At 50.3% G+C, this 20,135-nt stretch overlaps 2 non-coding genes across 2 annotated transcripts; both read left to right on the top strand.

The window, feature by feature from the left end:
* Positions 1-15,942: 15,942 nt before the first annotated feature.
* Positions 15,943-16,014, top strand: trnam-cau (transfer RNA methionine (anticodon CAU)). The gene has a single exon. It is a non-coding gene; the product is annotated as a tRNA-Met (tRNA).
* A 3,223-nt stretch (positions 16,015-19,237) lies between these two features.
* On the top strand, positions 19,238-19,309 carry trnam-cau (transfer RNA methionine (anticodon CAU)). The gene has a single exon. It is a non-coding gene; the product is annotated as a tRNA-Met (tRNA).
* The last annotated feature ends 826 nt before the right edge of the window (positions 19,310-20,135 follow it).

Below are 20,135 nucleotides of genomic sequence, written 5' to 3'. Positions count from 1 at the left end.
TGGGACAGAGAGGCTGAGGGAGCAAAACTGGTTCATTTTTAACCGTCCCTTCCGTGTTGGACTGCCTGCAGTCCCTCAGCTCAGGGCCGTGGGGAGGACTCTCAGTGAGTGAAGGTTTCACTCGGAGTCTCTTCATCTGGGACACTTGGGGCTCAGATGTTAACTGCTGCGCGGTAGCAACAAAGAAAGCGATGCCCACTTTGCAATAGACTTTCCGTAAGATTGCTGCGTGAAGACGATTTCTGAACACCAAGAAGGCTGCACAACAATGTGAATTTACCTGGGCGAAGAGTCCTCGGTGTCCATTTCTCTCTGTCCTGCCAGCACAGCATCTTTCTATCGCTCCGATAACAGACCTTTGGAGAAAGTTCACAATCAAAGTTGTTCATGTTCCCCGCATTAATGCAACTGACACCTCTCACCCCAACGGTTTCAGAGAGTGAGAGAGAGAGAGAGAGAGAGACTCTACCCGCCCCCACCCTACACCCCGCCCCACCCCACCCCCACCCCCACCCCCAGAACAACGTGCAAGTAGAAATAAATTGGTTTAATTATCGAGGAGTGGAGATAGTCCAGTTCCTGGGGATGAGACAAACATCATCGCCCCGGGGACAAAATGACAAGCAGAAGTTCTGGAAACGCTTTGCTGCTTGCAATTCTTGGAGCAATGTGGAATGTACTTCACACTGAGCAACTTTCAGCTGGCTCAGAGTCTCCAATGTACATTGCTGTGTTTGCCGCCAGCTCAGAGAGAGAGAACAATAGGAAGGACGTAGGAGTGAATAACGATCCGCGTGAGAGGGCGAATAGCTGCTCATGGAGACTGTTAGTGGCTAACAATACGTAGTGTGTCATAGCAGACGAGGTGATAACAAGGAGTCGTTTGTGTGGTAGGGGTCAAGGACATGGGGGAGTTCAGGCCCTAAAGTTATGGAACTCGATATTGAAGACCGGAGGGCTGTAAGGTCTCCAAGTGGAAAATGAGTTGTTGTTCTTTCATCTGGAGCTAGAACACTGCTGCAAGCCTGAGACAGAGATGTTGGTCAGGGAACAGGGTGATGTGTTAAAGTGGCAGACAACCGCCAGGTCAGGGCCTTTTTCCTGCGGGCAGAACCGGGATGTTCAGCGAAGCAGTCACCCAGTTTATGCTTCATGCTACATTGGGGAAACGACACTGTGAGTAGCGAATGCAGTGGACTAGGTTGTGGCAAAAGTGCTGCTTCACCTGGCAGGTATGTTTGAGCCCTTGGATATTCAGGAGGGAGCAGGTAAATGGGCAGGTGTTACACATTCGGCGGTTGCAGGCGAAAGCGACTTGGCACTATGGGAGGTGGGTGTGGGGTGTTGCGAGTGAAGGAAGAGTGGACCCGAAGTGTAACCCCTGGCACAACGGGTGCGTGTTGGGACCATAACCCACTCTCTCCTATTCACTCAATGTCGTCTTTAGCAGCTTTCCCGTATAACTGCGCTCTGTTCTGCACCTCGCCTTCTCATCTGCTTCCGGAAAAAAGCTTGGACATAAATATTTCACAGTGATATACTGGCCCAATGTGCACAGTCGAGTTGATACACTCGTGGAGATCTGCGTGGTCTTCTCCTGTTCTCTGTATCCCATGGTGAGGAGGGTAATGCTTGTCACTGGCCGCTCGGGTGTCATAGAAGAGTTTCAAAACAAAATGGTTGAATTATCTGCCAGTGGAGAGAGCCCGGTTCCTGGGGACGTGACAAACAGCAGCAGGGAGACTGAATGAGAAGCAGCTGTTCGAGAAACTCTTTGCCGCTAGCAATTCTTAGAGCAATCTCAAATGTATTTCATAGTGAGCACGTCTCAGGTCACTCAAGCGGTGTGGGGCATTCATCGCGCGCCGGCTCGCTGGCTCGTTGGTCTAGGCGTATGATTCTCGCTTAGGGTGCCTTACTGTGATGAGTTGCGAGAGGTCCCGGGTTCAAATCCCGGACGAGCCCGAGGTTTTTCTAAAACTTGACTTGTGCAAAACTGCCTGATTAATTTTCTCAAAAAGCACCTTGGTGAAACGAGGTTGGGCTGTCTGGAGTACGGACAAGGCAGAAAACAGGGAAGTGAAATGGTTGGATGTAGTGTCGAACAGGTTGACGTGAGCTGTGCGGTGTTTGGGGAATGTCAGCAATGAAGGTAGATTGGAAAATTGGGACAGCTCTCCTCGGAGAACCGAAGTTTTCCAAGTCATGAGGGACCTAGAAACAGGAAATAATGTTGTGAAAATGTTCCCACACCTGAAAGGTCCACAACGATTCGGCAGAATTTTAAGGTCACCAGGAAAACAAGTAAAAGTGACAGGAGGAAGAACGTTTTCGTACAGGGAGTGGTTAGTGTCAGTAAGTCCCTGTCGGACATTGACAAAGAGGAAGATTCAATGAACACAAAAGGGAATTCGGTGGTCACGTTCAGATGTGCAGATTTACGCTGAGAATGAAACGAATAGACACACGTTGACTTAAGTATAGAACCAGCAGAGCGAAGGTGGGCCGCATGGCCTCCGTCTGCGCTGCGACACATGTTGTGATTCAGTGTGAAATCACATCACAGTTCGACCAACAGAATGTGGGAATTTAGTAAAAACGTTTCTATTTACACAGCCTCCGTACGTCTGCGAAACAGCATATCACACGACAGCAGCGGAGGTCTTTGACATCAGTCTCGAACGTGCGAGCCGCGTGCCAGATGAAAAGCTGAATCGCTCTGTGGACAGGGCTCAGAGCGTGGCAGCAGAGTGGCGCAGCGGGAGCGTGCTGGGCCCGTAACCCAGAGGTCGATGGATCGAAACCATCCTCTGCTATTATTCAATGTCACCTCGAGCTGATTTCCTTTGGATTGGTGCTCTCTTCTGCCAGCTGCATACCCGAATGGCATGTAGCATATCGATGCACTCGCCAAATCCACTCCATGCAAGGTGCGTGGTTTTAGAGGTCTCAGTGGCATTCTGTTGTTCGGCGGTTTTTATTCTGAACTGGATCGCAAAACCAGTTCTCTGCGATGCCAATCAGCTGGTCAAGTTGAAACAAATGTCTTGCGGTTTCGTCCATTCCCTGCAGTAATTCGCTACCCTGGTTCAGACGTGAATGACAAGCATGTCAAAAACCTCATCACGACTCAGACACAGTTCCCCCACGATTAGGACGGATCCCACCGATTGTGAATAACCTCAGAGAGAGAGAGAGAGAGAGAGAGACAGGCAACCGGCGTGGATTCGATGGGTTGAACGGCTTGTGTCTACGCGAGAATGGTGCTACGTGTTTATGGCGTCCCACTGCCTGTCTCTGGGACAGAGAGGCTGAGGGAGCAAAAACTGGTTCATTTTTAACCGTCCCTTCCGTGTTGGACTGCCTGCAGTCCCTCAGCTCAGGGCCGTGGGGAGGACTCTCAGTGAGTGAAGGTTTCACTCGGAGTCTCTTCATCTGGGACACTTGGGGCTCAGATGTTAACTGCTGCGCGGTAGCAACAAAGAAAGCGATGCCCACTTTGCAATAGACTTTCCGTAAGATTGCTGCGTGAAGACGATTTCTGAACACCAAGAAGGCTGCACAACAATGTGAATTTACCTGGGCGAAGAGTCCTCGGTGTCCATTTCTCTCTGTCCTGCCAGCACAGCATCTTTCTATCGCTCCGATAACAGACCTTTGGAGAAAGTTCACAATCAAAGTTGTTCATGTTCCCCGCATTAATGCAACTGACACCTCTCACCCCAACGGTTTCAGAGAGTGAGAGAGAGAGAGAGAGAGAGACTCTACCCGCCCCCACCCTACACCCCGCCCCACCCCACCCCCACCCCCACCCCCAGAACAACGTGCAAGTAGAAATAAATTGGTTTAATTATCGAGGAGTGGAGATAGTCCAGTTCCTGGGGATGAGACAAACATCATCGCCCCGGGGACAAAATGACAAGCAGAAGTTCTGGAAACGCTTTGCTGCTTGCAATTCTTGGAGCAATGTGGAATGTACTTCACACTGAGCAACTTTCAGCTGGCTCAGAGTCTCCAATGTACATTGCTGTGTTTGCCGCCAGCTCAGAGAGAGAGAACAATAGGAAGGACGTAGGAGTGAATAACGATCCGCGTGAGAGGGCGAATAGCTGCTCATGGAGACTGTTAGTGGCTAACAATACGTAGTGTGTCATAGCAGACGAGGTGATAACAAGGAGTCGTTTGTGTGGTAGGGGTCAAGGACATGGGGGAGTTCAGGCCCTAAAGTTATGGAACTCGATATTGAAGACCGGAGGGCTGTAAGGTCTCCAAGTGGAAAATGAGTTGTTGTTCTTTCATCTGGAGCTAGAACACTGCTGCAAGCCTGAGACAGAGATGTTGGTCAGGGAACAGGGTGATGTGTTAAAGTGGCAGACAACCGCCAGGTCAGGGCCTTTTTCCTGCGGGCAGAACCGGGATGTTCAGCGAAGCAGTCACCCAGTTTATGCTTCATGCTACATTGGGGAAACGACACTGTGAGTAGCGAATGCAGTGGACTAGGTTGTGGCAAAAGTGCTGCTTCACCTGGCAGGTATGTTTGAGCCCTTGGATATTCAGGAGGGAGCAGGTAAATGGGCAGGTGTTACACATTCGGCGGTTGCAGGCGAAAGCGACTTGGCACTATGGGAGGTGGGTGTGGGGTGTTGCGAGTGAAGGAAGAGTGGACCCGAAGTGTAACCCCTGGCACAACGGGTGCGTGTTGGGACCATAACCCACTCTCTCCTATTCACTCAATGTCGTCTTTAGCAGCTTTCCCGTATAACTGCGCTCTGTTCTGCACCTCGCCTTCTCATCTGCTTCCGGAAAAAAGCTTGGACATAAATATTTCACAGTGATATACTGGCCCAATGTGCACAGTCGAGTTGATACACTCGTGGAGATCTGCGTGGTCTTCTCCTGTTCTCTGTATCCATGGTGAGGAGGGTAATGCTTGTCACTGGCCGCTCGGGTGTCATAGAAGAGTTTCAAAACAAAATGGTTGAATTATCTGCCAGTGGAGAGAGCCCGGTTCCTGGGGACGTGACAAACAGCAGCAGGGAGACTGAATGAGAAGCAGCTGTTCGAGAAACTCTTTGCCGCTAGCAATTCTTAGAGCAATCTCAAATGTATTTCATAGTGAGCACGTCTCAGGTCACTCAAGCGGTGTGGGGCATTCATCGCGCGCCGGCTCGCTGGCTCGTTGGTCTAGGCGTATGATTCTCGCTTAGGGTGCCTTACTGTGATGAGTTGCGAGAGGTCCCGGGTTCAAATCCCGGACGAGCCCGAGGTTTTTCTAAAACTTGACTTGTGCAAAACTGCCTGATTAATTTTCTCAAAAAGCACCTTGGTGAAACGAGGTTGGGCTGTCTGGAGTACGGACAAGGCAGAAAACAGGGAAGTGAAATGGTTGGATGTAGTGTCGAACAGGTTGACGTGAGCTGTGCGGTGTTTGGGGAATGTCAGCAATGAAGGTAGATTGGAAAATTGGGACAGCTCTCCTCGGAGAACCGAAGTTTTCCAAGTCATGAGGGACCTAGAAACAGGAAATAATGTTGTGAAAATGTTCCCACACCTGAAAGGTCCACAACGATTCGGCAGAATTTTAAGGTCACCAGGAAAACAAGTAAAAGTGACAGGAGGAAGAACGTTTTCGTACAGGGAGTGGTTAGTGTCAGTAAGTCCCTGTCGGACATTGACAAAGAGGAAGATTCAATGAACACAAAAGGGAATTCGGTGGTCACGTTCAGATGTGCAGATTTACGCTGAGAATGAAACGAATAGACACACGTTGACTTAAGTATAGAACCAGCAGAGCGAAGGTGGGCCGCATGGCCTCCGTCTGCGCTGCGACACATGTTGTGATTCAGTGTGAAATCACATCACAGTTCGACCAACAGAATGTGGGAATTTAGTAAAAACGTTTCTATTTACACAGCCTCCGTACGTCTGCGAAACAGCATATCACACGACAGCAGCGGAGGTCTTTGACATCAGTCTCGAACGTGCGAGCCGCGTGCCAGATGAAAAGCTGAATCGCTCTGTGGACAGGGCTCAGAGCGTGGCAGCAGAGTGGCGCAGCGGGAGCGTGCTGGGCCCGTAACCCAGAGGTCGATGGATCGAAACCATCCTCTGCTATTATTCAATGTCACCTCGAGCTGATTTCCTTTGGATCGGTGCTCTCTTCTGCCAGCTGCATACCCGAATGGCATGTAGCATATCGATGCACTCGCCAAATCCACTCCATGCAAGGTGCGTGGTTTTAGAGGTCTCAGTGGCATTCTGTTGTTCGGCGGTTTTTATTCTGAACTGGATCGCAAAACCAGTTCTCTGCGATGCCAATCAGCTGGTCAAGTTGAAACAAATGTCTTGCGGTTTCGTCCATTCCCTGCAGTAATTCGCTACCCTGGTTCAGACGTGAATGACAAGCATGTCAAAAACCTCATCACGACTCAGACACAGTTCCCCCACGATTAGGACGGATCCCACCGATTGTGAATAACCTCAGAGAGAGAGAGAGAGAGAGAGAGAGAGACAGGCAACCGGCGTGGATTCGATGGGTTGAACGGCTTGTGTCTACGCGAGAATGGTGCTACGTGTTTATGGCGTCCCACTGCCTGTCTCTGGGACAGAGAGGCTGAGGGAGCAAAACTGGTTCATTTTTAACCGTCCCTTCCGTGTTGGACTGCCTGCAGTCCCTCAGCTCAGGGCCGTGGGGAGGACTCTCAGTGAGTGAAGGTTTCACTCGGAGTCTCTTCATCTGGGACACTTGGGGCTCAGATGTTAACTGCTGCGCGGTAGCAACAAAGAAAGCGATGCCCACTTTGCAATAGACTTTCCGTAAGATTGCTGCGTGAAGACGATTTCTGAACACCAAGAAGGCTGCACAACAATGTGAATTTACCTGGGCGAAGAGTCCTCGGTGTCCATTTCTCTCTGTCCTGCCAGCACAGCATCTTTCTATCGCTCCGATAACAGACCTTTGGAGAAAGTTCACAATCAAAGTTGTTCATGTTCCCCGCATTAATGCAACTGACACCTCTCACCCCAACGGTTTCAGAGAGTGAGAGAGAGAGAGAGAGAGAGACTCTACCCGCCCCCACCCTACACCCCGCCCCACCCCACCCCCACCCCCACCCCCAGAACAACGTGCAAGTAGAAATAAATTGGTTTAATTATCGAGGAGTGGAGATAGTCCAGTTCCTGGGGATGAGACAAACATCATCGCCCCGGGGACAAAATGACAAGCAGAAGTTCTGGAAACGCTTTGCTGCTTGCAATTCTTGGAGCAATGTGGAATGTACTTCACACTGAGCAACTTTCAGCTGGCTCAGAGTCTCCAATGTACATTGCTGTGTTTGCCGCCAGCTCAGAGAGAGAGAACAATAGGAAGGACGTAGGAGTGAATAACGATCCGCGTGAGAGGGCGAATAGCTGCTCATGGAGACTGTTAGTGGCTAACAATACGTAGTGTGTCATAGCAGACGAGGTGATAACAAGGAGTCGTTTGTGTGGTAGGGGTCAAGGACATGGGGGAGTTCAGGCCCTAAAGTTATGGAACTCGATATTGAAGACCGGAGGGCTGTAAGGTCTCCAAGTGGAAAATGAGTTGTTGTTCTTTCATCTGGAGCTAGAACACTGCTGCAAGCCTGAGACAGAGATGTTGGTCAGGGAACAGGGTGATGTGTTAAAGTGGCAGACAACCGCCAGGTCAGGGCCTTTTTCCTGCGGGCAGAACCGGGATGTTCAGCGAAGCAGTCACCCAGTTTATGCTTCATGCTACATTGGGGAAACGACACTGTGAGTAGCGAATGCAGTGGACTAGGTTGTGGCAAAAGTGCTGCTTCACCTGGCAGGTATGTTTGAGCCCTTGGATATTCAGGAGGGAGCAGGTAAATGGGCAGGTGTTACACATTCGGCGGTTGCAGGCGAAAGCGACTTGGCACTATGGGAGGTGGGTGTGGGGTGTTGCGAGTGAAGGAAGAGTGGACCCGAAGTGTAACCCCTGGCACAACGGGTGCGTGTTGGGACCATAACCCACTCTCTCCTATTCACTCAATGTCGTCTTTAGCAGCTTTCCCGTATAACTGCGCTCTGTTCTGCACCTCGCCTTCTCATCTGCTTCCGGAAAAAAGCTTGGACATAAATATTTCACAGTGATATACTGGCCCAATGTGCACAGTCGAGTTGATACACTCGTGGAGATCTGCGTGGTCTTCTCCTGTTCTCTGTATCCCATGGTGAGGAGGGTAATGCTTGTCACTGGCCGCTCGGGTGTCATAGAAGAGTTTCAAAACAAAATGGTTGAATTATCTGCCAGTGGAGAGAGCCCGGTTCCTGGGGACGTGACAAACAGCAGCAGGGAGACTGAATGAGAAGCAGCTGTTCGAGAAACTCTTTGCCGCTAGCAATTCTTAGAGCAATCTCAAATGTATTTCATAGTGAGCACGTCTCAGGTCACTCAAGCGGTGTGGGGCATTCATCGCGCGCCGGCTCGCTGGCTCGTTGGTCTAGGCGTATGATTCTCGCTTAGGGTGCCTTACTGTGATGAGTTGCGAGAGGTCCCGGGTTCAAATCCCGGACGAGCCCGAGGTTTTTCTAAAACTTGACTTGTGCAAAACTGCCTGATTAATTTTCTCAAAAAGCACCTTGGTGAAACGAGGTTGGGCTGTCTGGAGTACGGACAAGGCAGAAAACAGGGAAGTGAAATGGTTGGATGTAGTGTCGAACAGGTTGACGTGAGCTGTGCGGTGTTTGGGGAATGTCAGCAATGAAGGTAGATTGGAAAATTGGGACAGCTCTCCTCGGAGAACCGAAGTTTTCCAAGTCATGAGGGACCTAGAAACAGGAAATAATGTTGTGAAAATGTTCCCACACCTGAAAGGTCCACAACGATTCGGCAGAATTTTAAGGTCACCAGGAAAACAAGTAAAAGTGACAGGAGGAAGAACGTTTTCGTACAGGGAGTGGTTAGTGTCAGTAAGTCCCTGTCGGACATTGACAAAGAGGAAGATTCAATGAACACAAAAGGGAATTCGGTGGTCACGTTCAGATGTGCAGATTTACGCTGAGAATGAAACGAATAGACACACGTTGACTTAAGTATAGAACCAGCAGAGCGAAGGTGGGCCGCATGGCCTCCGTCTGCGCTGCGACACATGTTGTGATTCAGTGTGAAATCACATCACAGTTCGACCAACAGAATGTGGGAATTTAGTAAAAACGTTTCTATTTACACAGCCTCCGTACGTCTGCGAAACAGCATATCACACGACAGCAGCGGAGGTCTTTGACATCAGTCTCGAACGTGCGAGCCGCGTGCCAGATGAAAAGCTGAATCGCTCTGTGGACAGGGCTCAGAGCGTGGCAGCAGAGTGGCGCAGCGGGAGCGTGCTGGGCCCGTAACCCAGAGGTCGATGGATCGAAACCATCCTCTGCTATTATTCAATGTCACCTCGAGCTGATTTCCTTTGGATTGGTGCTCTCTTCTGCCAGCTGCATACCCGAATGGCATGTAGCATATCGATGCACTCGCCAAATCCACTCCATGCAAGGTGCGTGGTTTTAGAGGTCTCAGTGGCATTCTGTTGTTCGGCGGTTTTTATTCTGAACTGGATCGCAAAACCAGTTCTCTGCGATGCCAATCAGCTGGTCAAGTTGAAACAAATGTCTTGCGGTTTCGTCCATTCCCTGCAGTAATTCGCTACCCTGGTTCAGACGTGAATGACAAGCATGTCAAAAACCTCATCACGACTCAGACACAGTTCCCCCACGATTAGGACGGATCCCACCGATTGTGAATAACCTCAGAGAGAGAGAGAGAGAGAGAGAGAGACAGGCAACCGGCGTGGATTCGATGGGTTGAACGGCTTGTGTCTACGCGAGAATGGTGCTACGTGTTTATGGCGTCCCACTGCCTGTCTCTGGGACAGAGAGGCTGAGGGAGCAAAACTGGTTCATTTTTAACCGTCCCTTCCGTGTTGGACTGCCTGCAGTCCCTCAGCTCAGGGCCGTGGGGAGGACTCTCAGTGAGTGAAGGTTTCACTCGGAGTCTCTTCATCTGGGACACTTGGGGCTCAGATGTTAACTGCTGCGCGGTAGCAACAAAGAAAGCGATGCCCACTTTGCAATAGACTTTCCGTAAGATTGCTGCGTGAAGACGATTTCTGAACACCAAGAAGGCTGCACAACAATGTGAATTTACCTGGGCGAAGAGTCCTCGGTGTCCATTTCTCTCTGTCCTGCCAGCACAGCATCTTTCTATCGCTCCGATAACAGACCTTTGGAGAAAGTTCACAATCAAAGTTGTTCATGTTCCCCGCATTAATGCAACTGACACCTCTCACCCCAACGGTTTCAGAGAGTGAGAGAGAGAGAGAGAGAGAGACTCTACCCGCCCCACCCTACACCCCGCCCCACCCCACCCCCACCCCCACCCCCAGAACAACGTGCAAGTAGAAATAAATTGGTTTAATTATCGAGGAGTGGAGATAGTCCAGTTCCTGGGGATGAGACAAACATCATCGCCCCGGGGACAAAATGACAAGCAGAAGTTCTGGAAACGCTTTGCTGCTTGCAATTCTTGGAGCAATGTGGAATGTACTTCACACTGAGCAACTTTCAGCTGGCTCAGAGTCTCCAATGTACATTGCTGTGTTTGCCGCCAGCTCAGAGAGAGAGAACAATAGGAAGGACGTAGGAGTGAATAACGATCCGCGTGAGAGGGCGAATAGCTGCTCATGGAGACTGTTAGTGGCTAACAATACGTAGTGTGTCATAGCAGACGAGGTGATAACAAGGAGTCGTTTGTGTGGTAGGGGTCAAGGACATGGGGGAGTTCAGGCCCTAAAGTTATGGAACTCGATATTGAAGACCGGAGGGCTGTAAGGTCTCCAAGTGGAAAATGAGTTGTTGTTCTTTCATCTGGAGCTAGAACACTGCTGCAAGCCTGAGACAGAGATGTTGGTCAGGGAACAGGGTGATGTGTTAAAGTGGCAGACAACCGCCAGGTCAGGGCCTTTTTCCTGCGGGCAGAACCGGGATGTTCAGCGAAGCAGTCACCCAGTTTATGCTTCATGCTACATTGGGGAAACGACACTGTGAGTAGCGAATGCAGTGGACTAGGTTGTGGCAAAAGTGCTGCTTCACCTGGCAGGTATGTTTGAGCCCTTGGATATTCAGGAGGGAGCAGGTAAATGGGCAGGTGTTACACATTCGGCGGTTGTAGGCGAAAGCGACTTGGCACTATGGGAGGTGGGTGTGGGGCGTTGCGAGTGAAGGAAGAGTGGACCCGAAGTGTAACCCCTGGCACAACGGGTGCGTGTTGGGACCATAACCCACTCTCTCCTATTCACTCAATGTCGTCTTTAGCAGCTTTCCCGTATAACTGCGCTCTGTTCTGCACCTCGCCTTCTCATCTGCTTCCGGAAAAAAGCTTGGACATAAATATTTCACAGTGATATACTGGCCCAATGTGCACAGTCGAGTTGATACACTCGTGGAGATCTGCGTGGTCTTCTCCTGTTCTCTGTATCCCATGGTGAGGAGGGTAATGCTTGTCACTGGCCGCTCGGGTGTCATAGAAGAGTTTCAAAACAAAATGGTTGAATTATCTGCCAGTGGAGAGAGCCCGGTTCCTGGGGACGTGACAAACAGCAGCAGGGAGACTGAATGAGAAGCAGCTGTTCGAGAAACTCTTTGCCGCTAGCAATTCTTAGAGCAATCTCAAATGTATTTCATAGTGAGCACGTCTCAGGTCACTCAAGCGGTGTGGGGCATTCATCGCGCGCCGGCTCGCTGGCTCGTTGGTCTAGGCGTATGATTCTCGCTTAGGGTGCCTTACTGTGATGAGTTGCGAGAGGTCCCGGGTTCAAATCCCGGACGAGCCCGAGGTTTTTCTAAAACTTGACTTGTGCAAAACTGCCTGATTAATTTTCTCAAAAAGCACCTTGGTGAAACGAGGTTGGGCTGTCTGGAGTACGGACAAGGCAGAAAACAGGGAAGTGAAATGGTTGGATGTAGTGTCGAACAGGTTGACGTGAGCTGTGCGGTGTTTGGGGAATGTCAGCAATGAAGGTAGATTGGAAAATTGGGACAGCTCTCCTCGGAGAACCGAAGTTTTCCAAGTCATGAGGGACCTAGAAACAGGAAATAATGTTGTGAAAATGTTCCCACACCTGAAAGGTCCACAACGATTCGGCAGAATTTTAAGGTCACCAGGAAAACAAGTAAAAGTGACAGGAGGAAGAACGTTTTCGTACAGGGAGTGGTTAGTGTCAGTAAGTCCCTGTCGGACATTGACAAAGAGGAAGATTCAATGAACACAAAAGGGAATTCGGTGGTCACGTTCAGATGTGCAGATTTACGCTGAGAATGAAACGAATAGACACACGTTGACTTAAGTATAGAACCAGCAGAGCGAAGGTGGGCCGCATGGCCTCCGTCTGCGCTGCGACACATGTTGTGATTCAGTGTGAAATCACATCACAGTTCGACCAACAGAATGTGGGAATTTAGTAAAAACGTTTCTATTTACACAGCCTCCGTACGTCTGCGAAACAGCATATCACACGACAGCAGCGGAGGTCTTTGACATCAGTCTCGAACGTGCGAGCCGCGTGCCAGATGAAAAGCTGAATCGCTCTGTGGACAGGGCTCAGAGCGTGGCAGCAGAGTGGCGCAGCGGGAGCGTGCTGGGCCCGTAACCCAGAGGTCGATGGATCGAAACCATCCTCTGCTATTATTCAATGTCACCTCGAGCTGATTTCCTTTGGATTGGTGCTCTCTTCTGCCAGCTGCATACCCGAATGGCATGTAGCATATCGATGCACTCGCCAAATCCACTCCATGCAAGGTGCGTGGTTTTAGAGGTCTCAGTGGCATTCTGTTGTTCGGCGGTTTTTATTCTGAACTGGATCGCAAAACCAGTTCTCTGCGGTGCCAATCAGCTGGTCAAGTTGAAACAAATGTCTTGCGGTTTCGTCCATTCCCTGCAGTAATTCGCTACCCTGGTTCAGACGTGAATGACAAGCATGTCAAAAACCTCATCACGACTCAGACACAGTTCCCCCACGATTAGGACGGATCCCACCGATTGTGAATAACCTCAGAGAGAGAGAGAGAGAGAGAGAGAGACAGGCAACGGCGTGGATTCGATGGGTTGAACGGCTTGTGTCTACGCGAGAATGGTGCTACGTGTTTATGGCGTCCCACTGCCTGTCTCTGGGACAGAGAGGCTGAGGGAGCAAAACTGGTTCATTTTTAACCGTCCCTTCCGTGTTGGACTGCCTGCAGTCCCTCAGCTCAGGGCCGTGGGGAGGACTCTCAGTGAGTGAAGGTTTCACTCGGAGTCTCTTCATCTGGGACACTTGGGGCTCAGATGTTAACTGCTGCGCGGTAGCAACAAAGAAAGCGATGCCCACTTTGCAATAGACTTTCCGTAAGATTGCTGCGTGAAGACGATTTCTGAACACCAAGAAGGCTGCACAACAATGTGAATTTACCTGGGCGAAGAGTCCTCGGTGTCCATTTCTCTCTGTCCTGCCAGCACAGCATCTTTCTATCGCTCCGATAACAGACCTTTGGAGAAAGTTCACAATCAAAGTTGTTCATGTTCCCCGCATTAATGCAACTGACACCTCTCACCCCAACGGTTTCAGAGAGTGAGAGAGAGAGAGAGAGAGAGACTCTACCCGCCCCCACCCTACACCCCGCCCCACCCCACCCCCACCCCCACCCCCAGAACAACGTGCAAGTAGAAATAAATTGGTTTAATTATCGAGGAGTGGAGATAGTCCAGTTCCTGGGGATGAGACAAACATCATCGCCCCGGGGACAAAATGACAAGCAGAAGTTCTGGAAACGCTTTGCTGCTTGCAATTCTTGGAGCAATGTGGAATGTACTTCACACTGAGCAACTTTCAGCTGGCTCAGAGTCTCCAATGTACATTGCTGTGTTTGCCGCCAGCTCAGAGAGAGAGAACAATAGGAAGGACGTAGGAGTGAATAACGATCCGCGTGAGAGGGCGAATAGCTGCTCATGGAGACTGTTAGTGGCTAACAATACGTAGTGTGTCATAGCAGACGAGGTGATAACAAGGAGTCGTTTGTGTGGTAGGGGTCAAGGACATGGGGGAGTTCAGGCCCTAAAGTTATGGAACTCGATATTGAAGACCGGAGGGCTGTAAGGTCTCCAAGTGGAAAATGAGTTGTTGTTCTTTCATCTGGAGCTAGAACACTGCTGCAAGCCTGAGACAGAGATGTTGGTCAGGGAACAGGGTGATGTGTTAAAGTGGCAGACAACCGCCAGGTCAGGGCCTTTTTCCTGCGGGCAGAACCGGGATGTTCAGCGAAGCAGTCACCCAGTTTATGCTTCATGCTACATTGGGGAAACGACACTGTGAGTAGCGAATGCAGTGGACTAGGTTGTGGCAAAAGTGCTGCTTCACCTGGCAGGTATGTTTGAGCCCTTGGATATTCAGGAGGGAGCAGGTAAATGGGCAGGTGTTACACATTCGGCGGTTGTAGGCGAAAGCGACTTGGCACTATGGGAGGTGGGTGTGGGGCGTTGCGAGTGAAGGAAGAGTGGACCCGAAGTGTAACCCCTGGCACAACGGGTGCGTGTTGGGACCATAACCCACTCTCTCCTATTCACTCAATGTCGTCTTTAGCAGCTTTCCCGTATAACTGCGCTCTGTTCTGCACCTCGCCTTCTCATCTGCTTCCGGAAAAAAGCTTGGACATAAATATTTCACAGTGATATACTGGCCCAATGTGCACAGTCGAGTTGATACACTCGTGGAGATCTGCGTGGTCTTCTCCTGTTCTCTGTATCCCATGGTGAGGAGGGTAATGCTTGTCACTGGCCGCTCGGGTGTCATAGAAGAGTTTCAAAACAAAATGGTTGAATTATCTGCCAGTGGAGAGAGCCCGGTTCCTGGGGACGTGACAAACAGCAGCAGGGAGACTGAATGAGAAGCAGCTGTTCGAGAAACTCTTTGCCGCTAGCAATTCTTAGAGCAATCTCAAATGTATTTCATAGTGAGCACGTCTCAGGTCACTCAAGCGGTGTGGGGCATTCATCGCGCGCCGGCTCGCTGGCTCGTTGGTCTAGGCGTATGATTCTCGCTTAGGGTGCCTTACTGTGATGAGTTGCGAGAGGTCCCGGGTTCAAATCCCGGACGAGCCCGAGGTTTTTCTAAAACTTGACTTGTGCAAAACTGCCTGATTAATTTTCTCAAAAAGCACCTTGGTGAAACGAGGTTGGGCTGTCTGGAGTACGGACAAGGCAGAAAACAGGGAAGTGAAATGGTTGGATGTAGTGTCGAACAGGTTGACGTGAGCTGTGCGGTGTTTGGGGAATGTCAGCAATGAAGGTAGATTGGAAAATTGGGACAGCTCTCCTCGGAGAACCGAAGTTTTCCAAGTCATGAGGGACCTAGAAACAGGAAATAATGTTGTGAAAATGTTCCCACACCTGAAAGGTCCACAACGATTCGGCAGAATTTTAAGGTCACCAGGAAAACAAGTAAAAGTGACAGGAGGAAGAACGTTTTCGTACAGGGAGTGGTTAGTGTCAGTAAGTCCCTGTCGGACATTGACAAAGAGGAAGATTCAATGAACACAAAAGGGAATTCGGTGGTCACGTTCAGATGTGCAGATTTACGCTGAGAATGAAACGAATAGACACACGTTGACTTAAGTATAGAACCAGCAGAGCGAAGGTGGGCCGCATGGCCTCCGTCTGCGCTGCGACACATGTTGTGATTCAGTGTGAAATCACATCACAGTTCGACCAACAGAATGTGGGAATTTAGTAAAAACGTTTCTATTTACACAGCCTCCGTACGTCTGCGAAACAGCATATCACACGACAGCAGCGGAGGTCTTTGACATCAGTCTCGAACGTGCGAGCCGCGTGCCAGATGAAAAGCTGAATCGCTCTGTGGACAGGGCTCAGAGCGTGGCAGCAGAGTGGCGCAGCGGGAGCGTGCTGGGCCCATAACCCAGAGGTCGATGGATCGAAACCATCCTCTGCTATTATTCAATGTCACCTCGAGCTGATTTCCTTTGGATTGGTGCTCTCTTCTGCCAGCTGCATACCCGAATGGCATGTAGCATATCGATGCACTCGCCAAATCCACTCCATGCAAGGTGCGTGGTTTTAGAGGTCTCAGTGGCATTCTGTTGTTCGGCGGTTTTTATTCTGAACTGGATCGCAAAACCAGTTCTCTGCGATGCCAATCAGCTGGTCAAGTTGAAACAAATGTCTTGCGGTTTCGTCCATTCCCTGCAGTAATTCGCTACCCTGGTTCAGACGTGAATGACAAGCATGTCAAAAACCTCATCACGACTCAGACACAGTTCCCCCACGATTAGGACGGATCCCACCGATTGTGAATAACCTCAGAGAGAGAGAGAGAGAGAGAGAGAGACAGGCAACCGGCGTGGATTCGATGGGTTGAACGGCTTGTGTCTACGCGAGAATGGTGCTACGTGTTTATGGCGTCCCACTGCCTGTCTCTGGGACAGAGAGGCTGAGGGAGCAAAACTGGTTCATTTTTAACCGTCCCTTCCGTGTTGGACTGCCTGCAGTCCCTCAGCTCAGGGCCGTGGGGAGGACTCTCAGTGAGTGAAGGTTTCACTCGGAGTCTCTTCATCTGCGACACTTGGGGCTCAGATGTTAACTGCTGCGCGGTAGCAACAAAGAAAGCGATGCCCACTTTGCAATAGACTTTCCGTAAGATTGCTGCGTGAAGACGATTTCTGAACACCAAGAAGGCTGCACAACAATGTGAATTTACCTGGGCGAAGAGTCCTCGGTGTCCATTTCTCTCTGTCCTGCCAGCACAGCATCTTTCTATCGCTCCGATAACAGACCTTTGGAGAAAGTTCACAATCAAAGTTGTTCATGTTCCCCGCATTAATGCAACTGACACCTCTCACCCCAACGGTTTCAGAGAGTGAGAGAGAGAGAGAGAGAGAGACTCTACCCGCCCCCACCCTACACCCCGCCCCACCCCACCCCCAACCCCCAGAACAACGTGCAAGTAGAAATAAATTGGTTTAATTATCGAGGAGTGGAGATAGTCCAGTTCCTGGGGATGAGACAAACATCATCGCCCCGGGGACAAAATGACAAGCAGAAGTTCTGGAAACGCTTTGCTGCTTGCAATTCTTGGAGCAATGTGGAATGTACTTCACACTGAGCAACTTTCAGCTGGCTCAGAGTCTCCAATGTACATTGCTGTGTTTGCCGCCAGCTCAGAGAGAGAGAACAATAGGAAGGACGTAGGAGTGAATAACGATCCGCGTGAGAGGGCGAATAGCTGCTCATGGAGACTGTTAGTGGCTAACAATACGTAGTGTGTCATAGCAGACGAGGTGATAACAAGGAGTCGTTTGTGTGGTAGGGGTCAAGGACATGGGGGAGTTCAGGCCCTAAAGTTATGGAACTCGATATTGAAGACCGGAGGGCTGTAAGGTCTCCAAGTGGAAAATGAGTTGTTGTTCTTTCATCTGGAGCTAGAACACTGCTGCAAGCCTGAGACAGAGATGTTGGTCAGGGAACAGGGTGATGTGTTAAAGTGGCAGACAACCGCCAGGTCAGGGCCTTTTTCCTGCGGGCAGAACCGGGATGTTCAGCGAAGCAGTCACCCAGTTTATGCTTCATGCTACATTGGGGAAACGACACTGTGAGTAGCGAATGCAGTGGACTAGGTTGTGGCAAAAGTGCTGCTTCACCTGGCAGGTATGTTTGAGCCCTTGGATATTCAGGAGGGAGCAGGTAAATGGGCAGGTGTTACACATTCGGCGGTTGCAGGCGAAAGCGACTTGGCACTATGGGAGGTGGGTGTGGGGTGTTGCGAGTGAAGGAAGAGTGGACCCGAAGTGTAACCCCTGGCACAACGGGTGCGTGTTGGGACCATAACCCACTCTCTCCTATTCACTCAATGTCGTCTTTAGCAGCTTTCCCGTATAACTGCGCTCTGTTCTGCACCTCGCCTTCTCATCTGCTTCCGGAAAAAAGCTTGGACATAAATATTTCACAGTGATATACTGGCCCAATGTGCACAGTCGAGTTGATACACTCGTGGAGATCTGCGTGGTCTTCTCCTGTTCTCTGTATCCCATGGTGAGGAGGGTAATGCTTGTCACTGGCCGCTCGGGTGTCATAGAAGAGTTTCAAAACAAAATGGTTGAATTATCTGCCAGTGGAGAGAGCCCGGTTCCTGGGGACGTGACAAACAGCAGCAGGGAGACTGAATGAGAAGCAGCTGTTCGAGAAACTCTTTGCCGCTAGCAATTCTTAGAGCAATCTCAAATGTATTTCATAGTGAGCACGTCTCAGGTCACTCAAGCGGTGTGGGGCATTCATCGCGCGCTGGCTCGCTGGCTCGTTGGTCTAGGCGTATGATTCTCGCTTAGGGTGCCTTACTGTGATGAGTTGCAAGAGGTCCCGGGTTCAAATCCCGGACGAGCCCGAGGTTTTTCTAAAACTTGACTTGTGCAAAACTGCCTGATTAATTTTCTCAAAAAGCACCTTGGTGAAACGAGGTTGGGCTGTCTGGAGTACGGACAAGGCAGAAAACAGGGAAGTGAAATGGTTGGATGTAGTGTCGAACAGGTTGACGTGAGCTGTGCGGTGTTTGGGGAATGTCAGCAATGAAGGTAGATTGGAAAATTGGGACAGCTCTCCTCGGAGAACCGAAGTTTTCCAAGTCATGAGGGACCTAGAAACAGGAAATAATGTTGTGAAAATGTTCCCACACCTGAAAGGTCCACAACGATTCGGCAGAATTTTAAGGTCACCAGGAAAACAAGTAAAAGTGACAGGAGGAAGAACGTTTTCGTACAGGGAGTGGTTAGTGTCAGTAAGTCCCTGTCGGACATTGACAAAGAGGAAGATTCAATGAACACAAAAGGGAATTCGGTGGTCACGTTCAGATGTGCAGATTTACGCTGAGAATGAAACGAATAGACACACGTTGACTTAAGTATAGAACCAGCAGAGCGAAGGTGGGCCGCATGGCCTCCGTCTGCGCTGCGACACATGTTGTGATTCAGTGTGAAATCACATCACAGTTCGACCAACAGAATGTGGGAATTTAGTAAAAACGTTTCTATTTACACAGCCTCCGTACGTCTGCGAAACAGCATATCACACGACAGCAGCGGAGGTCTTTGACATCAGTCTCGAACGTGCGAGCCGCGTGCCAGATGAAAAGCTGAATCGCTCTGTGGACAGGGCTCAGAGCGTGGCAGCAGAGTGGCGCAGCGGGAGCGTGCTGGGCCCATAACCCAGAGGTCGATGGATCGAAACCATCCTCTGCTATTATTCAATGTCACCTCGAGCTGATTTCCTTTGGATTGGTGCTCTCTTCTGCCAGCTGCATACCCGAATGGCATGTAGCATATCGATGCACTCGCCAAATCCACTCCATGCAAGGTGCGTGGTTTTAGAGGTCTCAGTGGCATTCTGTTGTTCGGCGGTTTTTATTCTGAACTGGATCGCAAAACCAGTTCTCTGCGATGCCAATCAGCTGGTCAAGTTGAAACAAATGTCTTGCGGTTTCGTCCATTCCCTGCAGTAATTCGCTACCCTGGTTCAGACGTGAATGACAAGCATGTCAAAAACCTCATCACGACTCAGACACAGTTCCCCCACGATTAGGACGGATCCCACCGATTGTGAATAACCTCAGAGAGAGAGAGAGAGAGAGAGACAGGCAACCGGCGTGGATTCGATGGGTTGAACGGCTTGTGTCTACGCGAGAATGGTGCTACGTGTTTATGGCGTCCCACTGCCTGTCTCTGGGACAGAGAGGCTGAGGGAGCAAAACTGGTTCATTTTTAACCGTCCCTTCCGTGTTGGACTGCCTGCAGTCCCTCAGCTCAGGGCCGTGGGGAGGACTCTCAGTGAGTGAAGGTTTCACTCGGAGTCTCTTCATCTGGGACACTTGGGGCTCAGATGTTAACTGCTGCGCGGTAGCAACAAAGAAAGCGATGCCCACTTTGCAATAGACTTTCCGTAAGATTGCTGCGTGAAGACGATTTCTGAACACCAAGAAGGCTGCACAACAATGTGAATTTACCTGGGCGAAGAGTCCTCGGTGTCCATTTCTCTCTGTCCTGCCAGCACAGCATCTTTCTATCGCTCC

This window comes from Hemiscyllium ocellatum (genome assembly GCF_020745735.1).
Source record: "Hemiscyllium ocellatum isolate sHemOce1 chromosome 27 unlocalized genomic scaffold, sHemOce1.pat.X.cur. SUPER_27_unloc_24, whole genome shotgun sequence".
Lineage (NCBI taxonomy): Eukaryota > Metazoa > Chordata > Chondrichthyes > Orectolobiformes > Hemiscylliidae > Hemiscyllium > Hemiscyllium ocellatum.
The sequence above is the reverse complement of the archived record's forward strand: the minus strand, read 5'-3'. Positions and strand labels throughout refer to the sequence as shown.